Source organism: Malaclemys terrapin, chromosome 3 (assembly GCF_027887155.1).
Source record: "Malaclemys terrapin pileata isolate rMalTer1 chromosome 3, rMalTer1.hap1, whole genome shotgun sequence".
NCBI classification, from domain to species: Eukaryota; Metazoa; Chordata; order Testudines; family Emydidae; genus Malaclemys; species Malaclemys terrapin.
The window spans coordinates 7,352,705-7,375,652 of record NC_071507.1 but is presented as its reverse complement, the minus strand read 5'-3'; positions in this window follow the sequence as shown (position 1 = coordinate 7,375,652).

Genomic DNA, 22,948 nt, shown 5'->3' with positions numbered 1-22,948 from the left:
CCAGCCTGACTCAGAGCAACTGACCAAACCAGTGGCTCAAACAGGTGTGATGTGATGGAAAATCAAGGGGCAGCCATCAGCCCGTACAAATGGAGTAGTCAGCTGTGGTGGTAGCAAGGGATTTGACCACCCGTGTGTCTGTGCTTTTCTAGAGAGACAAGGTGGGTGAGGAAATATCTTTTATTGGACCAACTTCTGTTGGTGAGAGAGACAAGCTTTCGAGCCACACAGAGCTTTGTCGGGTCCCCTTTTCTATTTGTTTTCATTTCGCTTTTTCTGTTCATTCATCGTGAATGTCTTTCTTTGGCATCTCTACATGGGGGCCGCTATCAGAACAAGCCAGTCTTATCTTGGTAGCGGAGCTGACATGGGATTTGTCCATGGTTCACATTTCCATCAGAAAATGTAGATTCATGGAAACTGCAACTTTGTGCGTAAAGGTATCAGTTCGGCCAAAGTTTCATTGGGAAGATTTCTCAGATCTCGAGTGGAATTTCTGGAGGGAGAACGAGAGATGTGGGAGATGGGCAATGGGAAACCCAGGTTCAAGTTCTTGCACTGCCTGATTCAGACCAGAAACTTGAACTTGGATCTTCCATCTCTCAGGTGAGTCTCCTAATCATTGGGCTATTGGCTATTCTGGGGTCTCTCGCTTTTATTTCCCCCCCCCAAAAAAATTGGAAAGGTCCTGGGTTTGTTCTGATGTAGAATGGAAACAAATGTTGAAATGTTGCAAAACAGAATTCTTGTTTTCCAGCCAGCCCTACTCTCTAGCGGCTGTGTGGTATCTATCAGGGGTCCTTTGAAGATATTTTGATCATGTCTGTGTGTTTGAGTTTTCATTCCAGGGCTGGAGGACTGTGGCGATGGGAGTCCCAACTCTCCCCAGGAAATAGAAAGGAACTGGATAGTTTACATCAGGGAAATAATTGCTCCGAGTTCTGCTCTGAAGTGAGCACCACTCACAGCATCATCTACATGGGTGTCTCCACAGCATATTTTATTTGGAAAATACATATGTATATCTTGTAACACGGTGGCTTGCTCATGGGCTGGAGAGCCTGGGGCTAAGGCAGCCTGGATTAGGAGAGGAGACTTACCTGAGGGGAATCAGGTGATTTAACATAAAAGGCAGCAGGAAGCTTCAGGGGTGTGGCTGGTTGGGAGGGTGGGGTCAGATGGATGCATGGCCAGAGGCTGGAGCTCTGGCCAGAGAGGGCTGGGAACTGGTGGCTTCAGGTAGAGCGTATGATTTTGGACTTTATGTTGAATTATTTTGTGATCAAGGCTCCTATTATATTTAGCATTAAACCAGCCCCAGAAAGAGGTGATAAGCCACAACAAAGACTGTAGAGTGTGAGAGGGAGGGCACTGCAGAGAGATCTGTGGCCACAAGTGGGTGCTCACCTCTACATAGCTTCTGAAAGCTTTGTGCTGAAAGGTATCCTAGCAGACACACTGCTTCTGGAGTCAGTGACCGGAAATGAGATTGATTGATCTGTCTATTTGGGACATGCAACGTCACCAAGAAAACGACACACTTCTTTTTATAAATAAAGACATGATGGAAGGAGGAAATCTAATAGGCTGGCAGAGGTTCTGGAGCAGGTTGGCTGTCCCATCACCTTGTTCATTAAAATGTTCCCAACACATTGTATAAATGTTATAACACAAAGGGTGTGTCTCCAGTGGTCTGGAACATCTGATTCTAAGCATTTCATCTCAGGCCTGTGTCTTGTTCCTGAGGAAGGAAATGGTGGTACCTTGCAAAGGAGTGTACTATCCCTTTAAGGGCCAGCCAGGTGCTCACAACCAAAACTACCTGGGGTAATCAAGAAGGCTACCTGCTCCACCTTAAGGCTCTCCTGTTTAAACAGGAACAGGAAGCAGAGCAGAGAGGGGACTAGAAGCTATCCAGTTTGCAAGTGGTGGTGAGATCTCCCTTCAGAGGCTGTGGTGAGATCTCCCTTCAGAGGCTGTGGCCAGTTCATTCCGGTGCAGCCCGCCGTCTCCTCCAATTTCCAGCGGTGCCAACTCTCACGACTTAGACCACAGCTGGAGCCAGCTTCACAATGTCATGAAAAACACCAGCCCTCGTCCAATTTCTAGCCCTGCCCAGGGGGAAAGCCCCTCTGATTGGTTGCCTCTTCCACTTCCCTGCCTCCTGGGGAAGAACAGCCAATCAGGGCTGCTTTGGCAGCAGGGAGAGCTCTCTCCTCCCCAGCCCTTCGGGACCCAAAAGGAGATTTTGGGTAAGGGAAAGCAGAGAAGGGAGCAGAAAAACCCCAGCAGCTTGGGGCGACCCTGCTCCCTCCTCCCCTCTCCCCCCCCGACACATGAGCAATGGACCAGTCTGCTCTCTGCTCCCCCCCCCCCTCTCCATCCCTGCAACCGCTGGAGCTGCAGGAGGAGCAGAGGTGCACTGAGGGGCACAGAGCAGTTGTGGGGCTGGGGGCTGGGCAGTATTAATTGCTGGGCTGGGGAGCAGGCAGATTTGGGGCTGGGGGCACAGAATGAGTTAGAATTTGAGGGGTTAGGGAGAAGCTGGAAGCTTCACTCCCGTCCTCCGCGCCACCGCCCCCTACAGGGCGGCCAGAGTGGAACAACAACAACAACAACAAAAAGCGGCCGTGCCGCCCTAGGATTGGACGGAATGCCGCCGCCAACAAGCTGCCGCTCCAAGCACCAGCTTGCTCGGCCGGTGCCTGGAGCCGGCCCTGCCTAGAGCAGGGGCCAAATCACCTCACGGTATAAAATTGGGAGAGATGACGGCACTGTAACTGTCTCACACACACGCACACATTGGGGTGAGCAGAGGGAGGTTAACAATCAAAAGATAGCCCCAAATCCCCAAGTGTCGCCTTTAGAAACAAAAAACAACTCTTGATTTTTGTGGCAGTCTCATGATTTTCTGGAGTCTGACTCATAATTTTTGACCCTTTGAAGTTAGCGATACTGTTTCTGGCACGTGTTTCAATGATCTCTTCCTTGCCCTCAGCAGTCTGCTTCCACACGTCCAGCCACCATCCATCGTCTCTTCTAGAAGATGCCTCCCTCCACAACTTGTTTGCAGTGGTGTTGTAGCCGTGTTGGTCACAAGGTATGAGAGAGACATGTTGCGGGAGGTGATCTCTTTTATTGGACTGACTTCTATTGGGGAAAGAAAAGCTTTCCAGTGACATCGAGAAGAGCTCTATGTGGCTCCGAAGCTTGTCCCTTTCACCTACAGAAGTTGCTCCAATAACAGAGATTGCCTCCCACACTTTGTCTCTCCCTTCCAGGGCTGGTGCAAGGAAGTTTCGCGCCCTAGGCGAAACTTCCACCTTGCGCCCCCGCCCCAAGCCCTGCAGCAGTTCCCCCCCCCTCCCCCACCCTGAGGTACCCCCCCCCGTGGCAGCTCCCCACCCCTCCGGCCCGGGGAGCCGTGCAGCAGCTCCCCACCCCAGCTCACCTCTGCTCCGCCTCCTCCCCGAGCACACCGCTCCCGCTCTAATTCTCCTCCCCTCCCAGGCTTGTGGCGCCAAACAGCTGATTGGCGCCGCAAGCCTGGGAGGCGGGAGAAGTGGAGCAGTGACCGCGCGCTCAGGGAGGGGGCGTAGCAGAGATGAGCTGGGGTGGGGAGCTGCCGCATGGCTCCCCGGGCTGGGGGGGTGGGGAGCTGCCATGGCGGGGGCTGCATCAGGGTGTGGGAGAGGGGAGCTGCCGCAGGGCTCCCCACCCTAGCTCACCTCTGCTACGCCCCCTCCTCGAGCACTAGTGTAACAGGGCACAGCTTCAGCTTCATGCTGATTTGTACGAGCAGAGACTCTGAGGAGGTACAGATACCGCCCAATGCATTTCATCACAGCAACTTCCCCCTTGCTTTCTGTGTCTTGCTGGAGGATCCTGAACATTTTAACGTGATGAAAGTGAAGCCTCAGCCTGGCAAGCTGATACGAACATTCCTAAAAGAAGCTCTGGCCAAGTAATACATTCTGTTCTGGAGGTGGGGGTGCCGTGTTAAACACGGTTCCTGTTACAGCAGTAAACCGGAAGGTGTGCAATAAAACAGTGTAATGGAATGCAGATTACACTGAATTGCTCCAAGTGCTAGAATTGAACAGGAAATGATTAAATACTCCTTTACTGTAAAGGAGGAAAGTGGTGTGCTCCAAAACTTCTTAGCAATTACCGAGGTTTTAGCAATTACTTATTCTTACCATGGAATTTGGCTTGAAACAATAAAAATTAACCCTGAGTCCTGAAATCTAGTGTTTAATTAGTATATTGAGTCATTAGAAACATCATCAGCTGGCAAGTGAGATCAAGAGTTCCATGTACTGTGTTAATAATATATCATGGGCTTTCATACATGTCTGACATGACATTTTGCAAAGGCATACCAGGCCCACACTCACATTGCTCTGAATATTGTCAGCCGGACGTGACATAGTTGAAACAAACTAGTGACTTACAGATGAGGCAATGCTGATGTCTTAGGCTGGTCTTGTAGTTAAAACACTAGGCTGGAACTCAAGAGATCTAGATTCCATTCTTTGCTCTGTCACAGATTTCCTGGGCCTCAGTTTTCCATCTGTAAAATGGGAATGGTAAATCCTTCTTTTCTCCCACCACTTTTCTGTCATGTCCATTTAGACTGAAAGCTCTTCAGGCCAGGGACTGTCCCTTACTGTGTGTTTATGCAGTGCCTAGCACAATGAGGCCTGATCTTAGTCAGGGCCTCTAGGTGTTACTGTAACGCAAATAAATAACAAAAGTTATGCAACTATCAACTCACGCACTATTTAAAAAAAAAAATCAACCTGCCACAAAAATCTCTCTTTCCACTCCCTCCATGTGACATACCCCCAGACCTAAATTTCCTTGGTCTGAGGCCTAGGACAAGCATTAGTAGTGCTGGACTGTTGACAGGTTTAAGGACTAATGTCTCAAAGCCCATCTGGACTTGGAATTGAAACTTTGTACCATGGGATAGGAGATATTCACAGCTTTCCACTGAGTGCTTGTGTCTAACCCCGACAGGTCCTGAGATCTAGAACTTCAAGGTCATGGCATTTGCATGTCCAGAAAAGCTATTTGAGGTCATTGTAGAGGACTTTTAAATTGATTGTTTTTCACTTTTTTCTCCATCTGAGCCTTGCTCACTCAGACTCATGGTAACTGTGAAAATTGGGATTTCCATCCCGAATTGGGATGAAAAGACAAAAAAATTTTGTGGAAAGGAAAGCTTGAAAATATTTCAGTTTGGAAATGGTGAAACATTTCTGATTGAAACAAAACATTTTGACATTCCTGAATTCAGAACTGTGCTTTTTTTAATTTGGTGAATGGAACGGAAAACATTTCGTTTCAGCATGGTTCAATTTTTATCTGCGCCCCCCTTATCTGCTGTGATACCTCATGGGAGATGTAGTTTGAGTTGCTCATGCCTTCATTATCCTCCCTGGGCGAGTTTCCCTGGTCAGATTATATCTCACATGAAAAGCGAAAATTTTCAGAAAAAAAAAAAATATTTTGGCAAAATCAACGTTTTCCCAAAACATTGATTTTGCAGAAACTGTATTTTCTGCAAACAAAATAAGAAACTAAACCTGACTATATCAATGGAAAATTCCCAACCAACTCTAGTGTAACTAAGGGAATTGGAAGGGTAGAAAATAGTAGTCCCAACAAAAATTTGAAAGCAGTTTAAAAAGACTCCTGAATTTGTGAGACAAGCCGGCTGAGATAATATCTTTTAATTGGACCAATTTTTGTTGGTGAGCGAGACAAGCTTTCGAGCCACACAGAGCTCTTCTTCAGGTCAAAACACATGGTCTCTACTTGCCAGGTGATGATGTTTCTAGTGACTCAGTATACTAACAACTAAATGCTGCACTGTAGCACACAGGATTAATTCTTAGTTTTTCAAGCCAAACTCCATGGTAGGAATAGGCTGGTGGTAACTGCTAAAACCTCAGTAGTTGCTAAGAAGTTTTAGTGCACACCACTATTTTGGGACCAACATGGCTACGATACTGCATAGATCCTGACTTTGTGTGTAAAATAGGTGCCATACAGAAAATATACACTGGTGTGGTGTAAAGGTTTTACAGGCCTTCATTGAGATGATTAGCGTAACTCACTTGTGGTTTTCAACTCTCAAGTGGTAAGAAAATATATAAGGGAATTTGTTTAAATTTTGAAAAATGACAACATCTCCCCCAGCTCTAGAGTTGAAAATTACTGGGAAAAATATTATTGAAAAATATCTTTGTTTTGGGTCGGAAACTGAATTGCTAATGAAAATGTTTGGTGAAAACTCAAAATTTGGAAAATGCCCACCGGCTGGAGTCATGAGTGATATGGCCATTCCCAACCCATGCTTATGAAACCTTTATATGACACTTCATGTATCCTCATGTATATTCTCTCTCTTGCTCATTTGTTGTGAATTTTAGTGCCTGTGACTTTGGTTGGATCTACAGCTTTAGAAGCTCCCTCCTTATCAATAATAATAATAATAATAATTGCCTTAGTGCCTAAGAGCCCCAATCACAGACAAGGACTTCATGGTAGTAGGCGCTGTACAAACACATAACAAAAGGACATTCCCTGCCCCCAAAAGCTTATAATCTAAGTAGAGGACGAAAGACAACAGGTGAATACAGACAGACAAAAGGGACACAAGGAAACAGTGAGACAATACTAGTCAACTTGATAGCAGTCTTAGCATATCAGCTGTCTAACCATTGTCAAGTGTTCTGTAGGCATCACAGCAAAGGAGAATTTTAAAGATCCGTTGCCCAGGACAAAGTGATGCAATTTATCCTAGGCTCACTTACAGAATTTTCTCATACCCTTAATGGGTGGGACGATGCTAAGTGCTATATGGGGCATATTCTGATCCCATTAATCCCACCGGACTCCACAAATGCTTTCAGTGCTACTCAACCTGAGCAAAGGGAATTGGGATCTGCCCCAATGGCAATGCCTATGAATAAATGAGAACACTGTGTCCCCTCTTCTAAAGTTGTCTTTGGGGGTGCCTATTGCATGCCAAAGTCCGTACTGTGCTAGACTTTGGTGAAGCACTGCCAAAAACACCAGATGAAACAGATCTCACAAAATTATCCCTCCTGCTTTATTGGAAGAGCTTCTCTTAGGAGCAAATCCGCCTCCCAAAACCCAGCTGAATCCTGAGGAGATCCACAGGAGGTCATGAGAAGGAGGAATCCTTCCCCGAAGACATGGAACAACAGCAGAGCTATTGCACAGAGACTATTCCCTCCTAGTGCCCCAGTTACAGAGGGGAGGAAAGCAAGAGTATGTGTGGTGCAGGGCATTAGTCCCTTCTCTTGTTCACCCTACCCCATAACCAAATTCCCCTATCCCCTGCTGCACAGAGACCCACCCCATGAAGGATGTGCAAGTCTCCTGCATAGCCCCCCAGTCCTACCAACCTTATGTTGCTGTATCACACTGGTTCCGCTGCCAGGGGCTTTCAGCACCGGTAACGGGAATCAGGATTTACCCTTTATAGAGAGAAGAAAATACACTTATCTTGTAACGCCTCCTGCTCTGCATGTGTCTGATCGCTGGGTGAAAGACTGTGTTTGCTCAATCTGGATTTAGAGAAACTGTTCCCTGCACTGTATTTGTTTATCTGCTAAGCAATCAATGGGTGAGGCTTTGCATCTTTTGACAGCTGGCTAATGAAAATACGTCCTGTCCTCCCTACAATATGATCAGTCTGGAGTTTCATCTTCAAGCATGAAGCTTTTCTCTTTGATGCATCTTCTTGGACTCAGCAACTAGGGAGCTACGAACCCACCCCTTCTTGAGTTCATGAACTGTCTGAAGTAATTTCACATGAGGTACAATGTTAGTGCTGAAGACGCACTGCTTTGACTTCCTTACCACAACTGGTATGCGTTAAGGTAATGCATTCAAAGCCCCTGCAATCTAATACATGTAGGGTGAAATCCTGGCCCCATGGAAGTCAAAGGGAATTTGACCGAATACTCATCATTTTTGAATGTATTATTGTGAAACACTCACTGAGTCCGTAGGACTCTTTTTCACTGTAACATTAAAAAATGTTCCTTTCTATTGGTATAATTACATTTATTATTTGTATGATGGTGGCACCTAGAGGTTGCATCTGAAATCAGTGCCTTCCAGACCAGTGCTAGGTAGTTCATACACATGGACAAAGATAGCCCCTCTCCCAGAGAGCTTACATTCTAGACCAGGGGTAGGCAACCTATGGCACGTGTGCCAAAGGCGGCACACGAGCTGATTTTCAGTGGCACTCACGCTGCCCGGGTCCTGGCTACCGGTCCGGGGGACTCTGCATTTTAATTTAATTTTAAATGAAGCTTCTTAAACATTTTAAAAACCTTATTTACTTTACATACAACAATAGTTTAGTTCTATATTATAGACTTATAGAAAGAGACCTTCTAAAAACGTTAAAATGTATTATTGGCACGCGAAACCTTAAATTAGAGTGAATAAATGAAGACTCAGCACAGCACTTCTGAAAGGTTGCCGACCCCTGTTCTAGATGGAGAAAGGGAGGAGGCAGCAAAGATTATGGGGAACTAAGGCTTGGATACCAAGAAACCCGGGTCTCACAGGAAGTCTGTGGGAGAGGCAGGTGGAGTAGAACCTCGGTGTGATGAACTCCCTGGGAATGGAGGTTGGTTGTGAACTCTGAAATGGTCGGAACTTGGAACAAAACGTTCTGGGTGTTCTTTCAAAAGTTTACACTCACAGGCCATGCTCCTACCTGCAGCCCCGTCATCCCCTGGGTTTCCTCCAGACCCCCATGCACAAACCTATTCTCTGCCTGAGCCCCACAGCCCTGCTCCCCCTTTCCTCTGAAAACTTCCATGTCCCGGCAGCCCCACTCCTCAGTGAGTAAATTTACTTAGGCAAGTCTATGGGGCTACTCTGCTGAGTAAAGTTGCACATATGCTTGAATGTTTGCTCCTTACCGATAGGGCTCTCTGTGGGGAAGGAATCCATTCAGTGGGATGCCAGGGGGTGTTGGAGAGGGGCATGGCTCAGTAGGGGCATACCATGGACAATACATATCAACACTGAGAGCTATTTGTTTGTATAACTGTCACTGCTGATACTTATTACAAAAAAATACTGGGAAATCGCTGAGTGTCCCTAAAGCCTCACATTAGGCAGCAGTTCAGATTTTTGCACGAAAACCCACAAAGTGTCATCACATTCCTTGTTTGCCTCTAATATTAGTGCAGACCAGCACTTCCCTCTTCATCCTCCAAATCAAAGGTTCGGCGTTTTTTAAAGCCAGAAGAGGGCACTGTGATCACCGACCACAGTGTTTCTCAGCCTTTTTGATACCAGGGACCGACTTGCTGCCTTCCTAAACTGAACCAGGGAGATCTCAGGGACCGGTCATTGAGAAACACTGCGAGTCTAGCCCGACCTCCTGCATAACATAGGCCAGAGAACTGCACCCAATAATTCCTGAAGGGAAGGGAATGATATTTCCTTTTTATCTTGGTGATCATGTTTCAGATCTTAGTTAGAAGCTGAAAGAAGCAAATAGAACCTCAGATCTGAGGACTGCAATGACCTTTCTTCCAGGAGGGGCACCAGTATCTGTTCCATGAATTCTCTCAGATACCAAATGCTGGAAGGGTGTGTTACTGTGGTAACTTTATCTCTTCGCAGTAGTCAGGGTCTGAAAATGTTAACTTACATGGGGATGCGGTTGGAATGCATAGCTGCCTATTCTTTCCCTTCTCTAGACCACTGAGCTCAGATCAGAGTGGGTCAGATTAGGAAGGGAATCAAATATGACCCGGGGATGCAAAACCTTCTGTGAAATTGAGACTCCATGACAAACTCTGAAGATCCATTTTAATCTGCTCCGATTCTCTCAGTTAACCTGTGGAAAAGATACCAAGAAACCATGAGGAGCAAAAAAAGAGATTAGGAGGATAACAGTTCATGCTAATAACATAACCTACCTGAAACAGCAAGACTCACAAGCTGGTCAAGTTCAAATATCACATGCTAAATTCTTTTTCCTCTTGGTTTAATATAGATAAAATTGCAGCGTCTGCTCAGGGTAGGGTCTAGCATCAGTTCCCATTTTGATGCTCAGGTTTAGGGCAGGTTATTTGGGAATGTAGCAATGAGCTAAAATGTATAAAGGGACTATGCTTGCAAAAATGCTGTTTGCTTAAGCAGCTCTACTGAGAAAATTCTAGTTGGCCCATTGTGTCTTGTCAAGAAAGAGCTGTCATGTTTTGTTTTGCTATTCTCCTGGAATGTCTTACAACGATTTCTATAAATTGTCTTTGTGAAAATAATGACAGTGGGGTTGATGGAGCTGTAACCTTCTTCTCCAAGGTTTAGGATATCCTGAGAGCACATGTATCCTCTGTTAATAAAAACAAAAGTCTGCAAGGAATGCTGCACTTAATTTAGTTTAATGAACTTTCAAATTGGAGAGGGGTAGAAAGCAAACTTGAGCAAGAGGCTCAGCGTGGGCAAATCTGCACTGCTCCACTGACGTTACACCTGGTTGGGAAGTGAGACGGCGTCCCCTGGCGCCGTGAGCAATTTAGATAAAACCAGACTTTTTTTTTCACTATTGTTGAAAAACTTTAAAGTTGTTCACCAAAAACATTTTTTTTTTTTTGGTTTTGTTTTTTTTGGCAAGTCAAAAACCCACCCAAACTGAAAAAAACTTTCCCTCTGTGTTTTTGACAAAACCCAGAACAGTTTCAAAGGAAACAGAACTTTTGTAATGGAAATCTCCACTTCCTTGAAATGCCATTTAAAAACATTTTTTATTGAAAACATTTTGAACGGCTCCAATTGACGTTAATGCCAGTTTACACTTGAATAGGATCTGTCCTAGTTAGTTGAAGTGACGTAGTTCCAGATCAAGTTGTTCTATCGTGTATCCTAAAGCATTGGGGAATAAAACCAGCACTGCTCACAAGCCCTTGCTCGAGCATATAGGAGCTCACTGTAGCATAAGAAAACAATAAGCTCTGGCATCAGCAACAGATTTAGGCAGAACTCTTTGCACGGTCATGGGAAGAACCTTTCTTCCTGTTAATAAGAATAGCCACAACCTGTAAGATGGCTCAAAGTAAGGGATGAAGAGAGGTGGAGGAAAATATGCTCAGCGTGATGAAGAGAGGTGGACTCCGCAGGCGAGTGTAGAGTTCCTGTTTGTAAATCAACTCCTGCAACTAACCTAAGCCATCTAGCTGAGTGTTTGTAGAGTGGTGTCCAGACAAGGGAATCAGTTGTTAATGCAGCTAGATGTGTCCATACAGGGACAGGGTTAGGGCAGTAGCAAACCCTACAACCAGACATGCAAAGTGCAAGTTGCTAATCGCAAGCCGGCATCGCTGTGCAAAGTGAGTTGGTTATCAGGCGTATCCAGTAACTATTGTCACAAGGGCAGATGTTGCAGAACAATAGGAATGATGATGAAAACTGACTGAAAATAAAAGTAAAAGGCCTAGGTATTTCACCCCCCCACTCTGTCCTCTGGGTTACGGACACTAGCCTTGCAGTATTGTGGCAGAGGGATTCACCAAGTGGTGAATGGCTCAGCTGAGTAGTTACAAGAAGTCTCACTTGTGTATCCAAGACCAAGCTGTCTCTCAAACCTCTTAGGTCCGTCTACACAGCTTGGGTTGATGCACATGCACCAGCTCTGCTCAAACTAGCACCTAAGAATAGCAGTGTGGGGGCAGCACCAGCCGAGCAAGCTGGTGCTTGGGGCGGCAGCTTGTAGGAGGCGGCATTCTGCCCAATCCTAGGGCGGCACGGCCACTTTTTGTTGTTGTTCTGCTCCGGCCGCCCTGTAGGGGGCAGTGGCGCAGAGGACAGGAGTGCCCTGCAGCAAGCCCGGCAGGGCAGCCCGCGTCCGTCCCTCCCCGCCGACCAGAGCAGTGCAGAGCCTCCCGGCAGGGGGGGCATCATGGCAGTGCCCCGCTGAAGCCCTGGCCGCCCCCTTTCTCTCTCTCCCCCGGCTCGCCGGGGCACATCTGCAGCACAGGGAGTCCCCCCTGCACCCTGGCTCCAGCCACACCGCAGTTTTTTTTTGCTTGGGGCGACCAGAAAGCCAGAGCCGGCCCTGGCAGCAGCTTTGGCTGGTTGCCCAGAGTCTGTACCTAGGATCTCAGATGGGGTTGTATCTCCCAGCTGCTGTGGAGACATACCTTAACGGCAAGCCTTTCACACCATTATAGAAGGAGCAAGATGTGACCAGGTTACAGTTTCCATAGCAGTGCAGGTATACCTATCTCATAGAGCTAGAAGGGACCCCGAAAGGTCATCAAGTCCCTGCCTTCACTAGCAGGACCAAGTACTGATTTTTACCCCAGATCCCTAAATGGCCCCCTCAAGGATTGAACACACAACCCTGGGTTTAGTAGGCCAATGCTCAAACCACTGAGCTATCGAGGGAATGGCAGCTTGCTTAGCAGGTAGATAGCAACTCTGTTTCGGAAACAGAATTTGTAGAGGAGGAAATTGTCAAGTGTACTAATGACCATACCTCTGTTGTGAGGGATATTGGGGAGAGTTTCTTAGGCCAGCTGCAGGGGATAGTTGATAAATAGTTGGTCTAGGGCTTGTTGAGCAATGTGGCCTATATCTTTGGGGACTGCAGACCAGGGCAGTACCCATATAGTGTCTCAACTACAGGCAAGGAACAGTTCAAGTAGGTGCCACAAGAAGGGGGAAAGGAGTATAATGATTTTCTCATAAGAAGGTCAGGGAAAACGCTGACTAGAGCTAGTCAAAAAAATGGGATGAGCTTTCACAGAAATGTGTTCCCAGCTGTACTGCTAACAATTAGTAGTCGTTAGGGTGGAAGGCGCCAGGTTGTGCTGTTACACATAGACTTACAAGTTCTTTTCCTTAGTGTGTGAGCAAGCTTTTAGCCTTCGAAGAACTGCTGAATTGTTAGTTTTGTTGTGGCAGATTTTTACGATCAACTGTGTCCAGCAGCAGGAGAATTTGCTTTTTGCCTTGATCCCTATCACTCGAGTCAATCTTGGAGACTGAAGCTTCCTGGATACGAGGCATTGGGATGGGGCTGAGATTTCTGGAAGAGTTGGTTCTGACCAGGAATGCTGTATATACTGTAAATAAAACATGTTACACTAAGAATGTACCCAGACTCCATGCCACTGATTTGGGAATCCATGTCCTCCAGTGGGAAGCTGACCTCTGAGCCCCTGGACATGTGCAGAGGAGCAACATTATTTTATTTTACCTTTTAGGATGATGTTATTGCCCCGGCCGAAGTGTAGCTACGTTCATGTTATACTGTAGAAATGGTATACTGCTGAGTGACTAGCACAGAGCGCTGCATACGTAGGAGACCCCAAGTTATGAGCTTGTTACTGAAGGTGAGGAGGTGTTACTACCCTGTTTCCCCGAAAATAAGACAGTGTCTTATATTAATTTTTGCTCCCAAAGATGCGCTAGGTCTTATTTTCAGGGGATGTCTTATTTTTCAGAAATGAAAAATGCCTTATTATCGGTGGATGCCTTATTATCGGGGAGGTCTTATTATCGGGGGGATGCCTTATATTACAACGAGAGGCAAAACTGTAAGTAGGCCTTATTTTCGGAGGATGTCTTATTTTCGGGGAAACAGGGTAGGGTGACCAGATGTCCCGATTTTATAGGGACAGTCCCGATTTTTAGGTCTTTTTCTTATATAGGCTCCTATTACCTCCCACCCCTTGTCCTGATTTTTCACACTTGCTGTCTGGTCACCCTAGGTGTTACAGAGGTGAGAAGTGTGTGCTCGTCCAAATAGTTTTGGTTTGGAAAATAAAGTTGATGAAGCTGGTCTTCTCTTGAAAGTGGATTCCAATGGTTGCATTACATTGATATACAAACTAACAACTTATTATGGAGGCACTGTTTGTGGGGCTACAGTTTCAGGTTGAGTCAGGATTTTGCCTTTGACAGGATCATCAAACCTCTCTGGATATACACACACACACAACTTGTGTTTATTGTGTGGAGTCTATTAGCTCTTTGCATTGTATGTAATGAGTAAAACCCTGATTATTATTGTATGCTAGTCACGTGGGCTGACACATGACCTTTTGGAAAAGGTATAAACATATTTGATTTGCTCAGATCTGTTGGAAGCTGGTGTCACAGGTGTTGCTGAGTTTGAGATCACACAGATCAAAGTGTAATGTACATAGTTTTAAACATCTCTATTTGTTAGAGTAGCATCTGGAGACCCCAACTGAGATGAGGGCCCCAACTTTTTTTTTTCATTTCATGTAGTTTTTAGGTATTTTTTTTAATTTATTTTTTTGGGGGGTGTCATTTGTTAAAATCTAGCTAAATCTCAGAACTAAAGATCATTTCAAAACATTTTGTTTAAAAAAGTTGAACTAAAATGTGACTTAGGTTTGGCTAATAAAAGAGAATTTTTTTTTTGCCAAATTTGACCCATATTTCTGACTAGTTTCATTGACCACAAATGATATTGGTGAATAAATTATTTGTCCAAAAATATTTGCTCAGCTCTATACTGGAGTGCATAAAGCCCCAAATTCTCTTAGGTGTAAACAAAAGCAGACCGTAGTCCTCAGTTTTTTGCTGTGATCTCATTACTAATGACAAACATGTGGCTATGATTCACATTTCTCCCATTTATTAAACCGCAGTGTCTGGGGAAGAAGGGAAGGGGAATGAAAAATTGATGCCAAGATGTCAGTCACCGCTCAGAATAGGAACAATGAGCACTGGAGGGGAAAAATGCTAATCAGGGTTTCAAATGCAGTGGTCTGTGATATCAAGTGCACTTATAACTTAGATAATAACCTATGTCCTCAGTGCGCCTTGAGGTATTAAACATGTACTGAAAACTGAGCTGAAAGCAAGAGAACTGGACACATTCAGACTAGAAATAAGGCACACTTTTTTAACAGTGAGGGCAATTAGTCATTGGCACAATTTACCAAAGGTCGGGGTGGATTCGCTATCACTGGCAATTTTAAAATCAAGATTGGATGTTTTTCTAAAGGACATGCTGTAGTTCAAACAGGAATCAATTCAGGGAAGTCCTATGGCCTGTTTAGACAGGAGGGCAGACAAGATGATCACAGTGGTCCCTTCTGGCTTTATAGTGGCTGAATAATAACATTTTTTTCTGATGTTCCTAAGTTTGAGTCCCTATGTTTATCAGTGAAATCTTAGGCCCTGATTCAGCAACTCTTAAGCATGTGTGTAATTTTGCTCACATGAGTAGTCTCATTTAACTCCGAAGGACTGCTCCTATGAGTAAAGATACACATGAGCTTAACTGTTGGCTGGCTCCGTCTTAGACGCAACCTCTCAAATAAATAAAAACTCTTTTTGTTTTTTTAAAAAGATGTTGGGTAAAAAGCCCACCTTTCATGGTTGCAAAGACAGCCATCTTGATGCTCAAATTGGAAGCCGAGACTCTGCCATGCCAGAACAAGCTCAGTGCACCTCAGGAATTTGCGCCAGATTCTCAAAGGTATTTAAGTGCCTAACGATGCCAATAGGCACCTCGTGGGAGTTTCAAATGCACCTATGCTGGTTAGACACCTAACCCCCATTGAAACCAACCTGCTTAGTGACTTTTGAATATCTCACTAGGCAACCATCTGCACCTTTAGGTGGCTACATACCTTTAAAAATCTTGCCCTGTGTGTGTTAGAGGGCAAACAGGGTTGTATGCCACTTCTGGAATCCTTATTCTCTGCAGCCCCACTGGACCCTGCCATAGATTGGAGCAGTCTCATGTTATGGTGATGAGGGCCGTATCAGTATTGGATAGATAGTATGGAACCTATGCCTGACTCCACATGGCCTGAAGAATCCATTCCACTAGCCATGCAACGTACACAGGCTAGGAGGGTGGTGGCATAGTACCACAGTGGCGGCTCTGTGGTCCAGGGATTTTTCTTTCACAAGGGGGATCCTTAGGAAGCCATTTAAGATGACTTTCCATCTTATTTGCACCACTGGAGCAGCACAGGACAGCTGCAATGGGAACCACAACCTGTCCCTATTTCTTTTTATGGAGGCCCAAAGTAGATACATCTTTTAGCCCTTGTCTTTGTTTCAACATTATATATTATTGGCTTGATCATCTAGTCTATTAGGCAGCCCACAAGGGACAGGAGAAGGGAAAATTGGTTCAGAAAACGCACCAGCACTGAACACAATGATTTCAGGGCACTGCTGTGCATCTCTGCTCAGTGGATGTCAGGCACAGCAAAATGGGCGGGGTCTGTGGGAAAGGAGGCGTGGTCAGGGAAAAACAGTATCCCATATATAGTCACGTGAAATGTGCCTTTGCAGCAGGTACAAGGGAGAGTGTGAATTAAAACTTGAAGTAAACCTTGAAGGCAGCTTTAATGCTATCATATGGGTCAGAGTGTTTGCCTTTGGAGGCAGTTGTACTGCCAAGAAACCTTGCAATATAAGTTAAAGGCCTTTACACAGCTTCCTCTCCGTAATGTTGATCATGGCATGAGAGGCTATCGTTGATGGGGTACAGTGACAGGTATGCCTCTGACCACCCTGTAGAGAGGATTTCATCCCCATCCTTTTCCTCCTAGCCATGGGAATGTGCTGTCTCAAGAAATGATGCTCCTTCCTAACAGAGCTCCGGGATACTCTCCTTGAACAGCTTCTCCTTCGAGGCCAGGGTAGCGCCTGCTGTTGTCGGTGGCTGGCTGGTCATCATCAGTTCAAACTTATATCAAGATTTACTTTGCATATGTAAAAGTGACTACTGCCCTTTTCATCCCGATGAGGCAGCTGAAGCGGGACAATCATACGCAAGTGCAAACTCAAACTGTTACCTGTTTATATGATCTCCTGTGGCACGTGGAGGTTTTTCTTTGACTTGCCTAAGTTGATCCTGCAGGACTTCAGTAGCTGTCATGTCTATGTGATGGGGCCCTGTGTTAGAAAACCCCGGTCATCCTCTTTGCAAAGACACGGTGAGACATACCGGGGTGCAATCCAGACTGATGAGTAGATATGTCTCCTCTGCCCTGTAACTTGGGATGCCCTTTTGTCACGGAGAAACTAAGTGGATGAGAACCTTGAATTTGGGCGCCTTTGATATAGGAGGTTATTATGACTAAGATTGTTAGGAATGTTTGTTGATAAGTAGTTTATTGATATTAGGAGAAGTGATGACCCAGAAGGTGTCACTATGATCTTTGTCTTTTGTAAAAGTTAATCATAAAAGACTAGCTAATACAGTGAATTTTGAAGCAGTTCTCTGAAGCTATCCTAAGAGAGATGTTTTTTCTGACACCTTTTTTCCCCCCAGCGGGTAAGCAAGTGGCCGCTGTGGACCTGCTGTCAATTACTCAATACCGTCCCAGAACTTAGGTAAATATCTGGGGATGTTCTAAATCTATTGCTTGTGTCTGCGTGTGCTTAAGTCTAATAAACTGTCATTTTAGATTAGGGCATGTTTACTTGTATTAATCTTTCATCAGCCGGAAGCGCTGCGTTCCCATTGATTTATTCCTGACACCACCTGGAGTGAAGTAGTTAAGTTACCACGGCTGTGGGTTCTGAAGACCCTGGGTAACACTGCCAAACATCCGGGTACAGAATCGCATGTCCCAGCTAAACCCTATTCCTGGATTATTGATTGGCCCACAGCTTTCTGGGCTCAGATGGAAGGCACTGCTTTGTTCTGGGCACTCCCCTCTCTGCTGGGTTGTGCCAAGCTCCTACCCTTCTTCCCTTTGGGCGGTGGCAGATTTATATGTATGGTGCAGACGCATAGGGACCCCCCCACTCAGGCTGCTAACTGGGCCTGTGTCCCACCCCTGAGCTCAGGCTCTCAGCTGTTGTGTCTCTGCAGCATAGGACGTGTCCTCTCCTGTGATCCAGTCTGGAGAGGCAATCCTGTCCTCCAGCCAGGGGACAGCTGGCAGCAGGAAATAAGGGTGAGATCCTGCCAGCTCTCTAGTCAACCAGAACTTTGGTGGTGGAGAGGCAGCCCATCTCTGGAGGCAAAGCCGGGCTTCCCAGGAATCACTGGGTGAGCTTCTGACCTCCTGCATAACACAGGCCAGAGACTGGATTATCATAATGGTCCCTTCTGGCCTTTAAATACATGGAAAGGAGAAATGAATTCTCAAGCAGCTTTGGTTGGAACTTTCTCTCACGACGCAAGATTCCCTGCACATTAACTTGCAAATTAGATATTGCATTGGAACTAGTCCTGCTTGTGAAATATTTACGACTCCTTTGAGACGCAGGGAGAAACAGGATAACCACAAGAGCAATAATTTCTTACTTGTGCTGGAATTTGGGAAGGGAGAATGAAGTAGCTGATGTTGAAAAAGGGAAATGGGAGATAGACTTTCCAATAAATATTGAAGATGGGGCTGCCGGAAAAACATCAGAAGAACATCTTCATGCCCAGGGGGAATTTCAGTAGCTTCCATAAGTGCAGGAGGGAGCTCAGCTCATGTGTCTATAATATGGCAAAAGTGATCACATTTCTCAAACAGCGCCATTATTACTAATTTTTCTTTGGGTAGTGCCAAATTAAGGATCAGGACCCCATTCTGCTAGGAACTGTACGGAAGAGTAATAAGAAGACAGACCCTGCCACCGAGAACTCATAGTCTAGGTTGAGGATTACGAGCCACAGCTCGAATAGATGAAATGGACCCATAGGGTTGGGAGTAGTAGAACAAGATAACAGTTCAAAAGAACCTTTTAGGTCCCGACCAGTGTCCACAACTCCTCATCCCAGAGAAATAAGGCTGTTCACCAGGAGCGGTCCTGACAGATTTGCCAGCCATGATGAAAATGTTTTTGGTTCCTCCACCCCCCCCCCCCCCCCAGTAGCCAAGACAAAAAAAAAAAAGCCATGTGGCACAATGGATGTCACTGCCCATCCTCACCACCGCGCGCTCTTCCTCCCAGCGCGCTTACCCTTGGGTGGAAGGGGCAGAGCCGGGGGTAGCTTCCCCAAGCCAGCGGTTCACCTGCCACCCATGCGGCACCAGCCAATCGCGCCGGCCCAAAGGGCGGGGCCCAGAGCTGTCGCCTCAATTTGCCGTTCCCTAGGGACGGCTCTGACTAGCAGAGTCATATAATGAAGGGGGGTGAGACTTCCTTATGCCCAATATCACAGTTCCCAAGAACTTAAGATGATCCGAGATCAGGGCCAGCCCCATGGTGCTAGGCACTGTACAAACACCTAGCAAAAGACAGCTGCTGTTGTGATGAGATTATGGTCTAAAGAGAACAAAGGAAATTTTGCACATGAAGATCTATGGTACGGAGAGGTTAAAAAGCTGGGGCTAGAACCCAGACTTCTTCCAGCCTTGCCTAGCTAGCCTTGCCTAACTTCAGCCACAAAACTACCCTTCAAGCTGAGTTGCTGTCCTCGTCAGCCCTCGTGGTGCTTCATAATAGCACTGATATTCTGATACAGTGAAATCACTGCCCGATGGTAAAAGGCTAATCTCCCTGTGAGGATTTTACTGGGGGATTTGTATAAATACTGGAAGTGTTTGTGTAATGATATAATGCCCTCTTTGAAGGGATTTTACTGGTGATCTCATTTTATACCGAGGTTTACATAGACGTAGATTCAGGAGCTGTGGGAAACTCATTTTTCGGGTTCTTTGCCATTAACAGCTCCTGAGATTGGAGCTTGGCTTCTCTTTCATTTCTTCCCTTGCCAATATGGCATTGATTAAGTATGAACAAATGTGTTTAGAAACAATAAACCATCCCCTGCTTTAGACTTATAAATCCTTGGATTTATCCAGACTAGGAATGAATGGAACTGTCTTTAAGCTTTGAGGAACAGATTCCTGAATAGAAGCCAATGGAATGATACTGATTTGGGGTGAGAGTTAGAGGGGAAAATGACAAACTCGTTTTCCAAAAAGTGTTGGAAGTTGTGTTCATTTTGAAGGGATCTAAACGGACCCATTTTTCATTTTTTGTGGAGAGGATTTCCTCCCCCTGCCCCCACAAAACGTTTGAGAACACCATCAGAATATTTTCTTTGCTAAACCTTAGGTTTCTGGTCAACAAAAAAACGTCAATAAACATTATTGAAATGACTTTGATTAAAACAAGTGTGAACAAAAATTGGAAAAACTGACAAGTTTTAAGGAAAAATATTGACCCATTTTTATTTAAAACATTATTTTGGAGAAAAAGGCCAGTTTTCAATGGAAAAACTTTTTGTTCACAAAACGTCAACCAACGATCTGTCCCTGAAAACGTATTGCTAAGCACTCCCCACCTCCCAACAACTTGTGTAACTCCCATTTCTCTGCTCCTTCTTCCCATTCTTATCTGGGACTCCGCTCTTCCTGGTGGAGGTATCCAGCAGCTTTCTCTCTGTATCACCAATCCCATCCTTGGCACTTTCTGGAGAAGACAATTGCTCCCTTTCTAGATTTTCTAGGAGACATCTGGGTTCTAGCTACCTCGCCCTCCACATGGATGGAAAAAGTCATCTCTGGGCCAATCGCCCTGACCTTTCATCCACTGAGCAGCAACAGAATATGGAAATCACCCATTGGTCTCCACTGCCTTTGAACCAAAAAATCCCTGATCTGTAGACAATGCCAAAGGCTGTTTGGGCAGAAGTGAGGTTTGAGACAGCGCCTATGGCCCCCGCTTCCCCAAATGGAAGGAGAAATGAAGGATCCTTGTCTTCAAGGAGATCCCAGGGAGGTAACCCGGAGTCCTCCCCACAAGAAGACCCCATAAGGTAGTGGAGACCCAGGCTTGTTGTGGGGTGAGTATTTATGTGGGCCTGGGAGGAAGGTTGCTAGAGCAGGATTCTGGGGGTGCAAACATTTGGCTGGTTATATGAACTGAAGCTGAACTTTGAGTTTTTGCAGGTTTGCTCTTCACTGGTAATGACCGCTTTCACTCTCTGTGGGGCCAGAACTCACCAGAAAGCTATACACTGGTTAGAGGTTCATGGATTATTTTGAGGAAATTTTCACTTTCTTCCAACATTAGCTGACAATTCGCTGCATCCACGAACACCCCTACCAACAAGCCAGTTTGCTGGATTACCGGCACACTGCAAACCTAGAGAGGGCACACACAAAAAGAGACACAAAAGCATTTTAAAAAGTCAATTGACCACTCATGAAGCCCTTTTTTTTCTTTGTGACATATGCCCAGTGTGGTATTGGCGATTGTACCTTTAAGGGCTGAGCCTCCCAGACAGACTGGACAGGGTGCTGTGAAACTCTTGTTGGTATGCACAGCCCATTGGAACAAACACAGAATAAAGTTGAGCTCCAACGCCATGCCCAGCACTTGCAATCGGAACCAATGTGCACCAACACAGCACAGACCAAACTTTTAAGTAGCTTCAGCCTTGCCTCTAAGGACCTGATTGTGACTGGTCTGTGCATGGCGGGATGGAGAACCGTGAAGGCACCTCTTCCCCATGAAACTTACAACCCCCCTGCAAGTGTTGTGTGAAGTTTCACTCCTCTGCCCACAACACAGAGGGTGTGAGTTGGTTACAGACACAATTGTGGAGGCTGGCTCTTCAGCTCTAGCTGTGGAGATTTGGGCTTTCAGCTCCGGCGTCCCTGGGTCACTGTGACTCAAGAAACAATAAGTGCCAACAGACATGGGGCACAGAGGGATGTGCACAGGGGTTACAGGGATCTCCTGAGTCTGGCATGTACATTCTAGTTCGCCAAAGAATGTCATGGGAGGTCTCAAATGAAAGCTGGTGTCACCCTGCTCATCAATGCCATTGCGAAACGCAAGCGCGGCTGTTGTGTATGGAGTGATGAATATACACCAAAAATTACATTCTTAAAGGCTGGTCAACAGCAAAAGTGAAAAACAAGTTTTCTGTTAGACAAGAAATGTTTATCTAGCTGGACGTTTACATGTAAAATAAGGATTGTGTAGTTCGCAGTCGGTCTCCTCTCACCAATCTGAACTGAATACTAATGAAGGATTGTGCAAACTTAAGAGAGAGAAAAGTAACCGGAAAAAGCAAGCAGCGGGAGTGAGGGGAAATCCTGTCTTGAGGTGCATATCAGAGGTTTGCTCGAGTATATTTTGGGGGACAAAGAAGATGCCCTAGCATCCTTCACTGCCCTAGGAAGTAAGCAGACAGCACATTTGCTTCATGAAAGATGGGTCTCAGGCAGGTTTGGTTGAAAACACTGGTGGGCGCTTTGGGTGAGATGGGCTTCTTTAGACAGGAAGTTCACCTGTTAAGTTTAGTCTCTAGAAAGCGTGTTGTGATTTAGTTTTATCTGGAGCCATTTGTTTCCAGTACTCTTACTCACTATCACGTACATCTCTGTTCTTTGACAATAAACTTACCCTTCTTTTCAGTATCAATATAGCTAAGAGCTGTGGTGCTAAGCACGCTGCTATAGGGAAAGATCTCCCAGCATGCAACACTACTCCTATTTGCTTTATCCTCAGAACATCAGTCCCATTTAAGACACTGAAGCGCTTCTGCCTCTTATCCCTCTCCCCCTCAACCCGCGATTTCTGTGCACTTTTAATTGGCTGCACTTTGAAGCAGATCTTGAATTTAGTTTGAATATCAGGTTTACATATATTAATATATATATATCTATTGCTCAACTGTTTTTCATTTATAAATTACAATTTTAATATTGGAAGTGCTGGAAATAATTGCTTTGAAATTTTGTTGGCTGAACTGCAAATGTATATTAGAAAGTACAATATATCCAGAGGGAATTTATCTTTCTTTCCCTTTTTACTGGAACTAAGGTATGCGTTCCTGAAGCGTGGGACTTATGTTGCAAAACCATGATTGGAGGGCTGCAATGTAATCATGAATAGTCAAAATGAAAATTATTCAGGAGGAAACCAGAAAGATGAAGGCCAGTCAAAGTAAACCAAGAAAGCATGGGTCCCT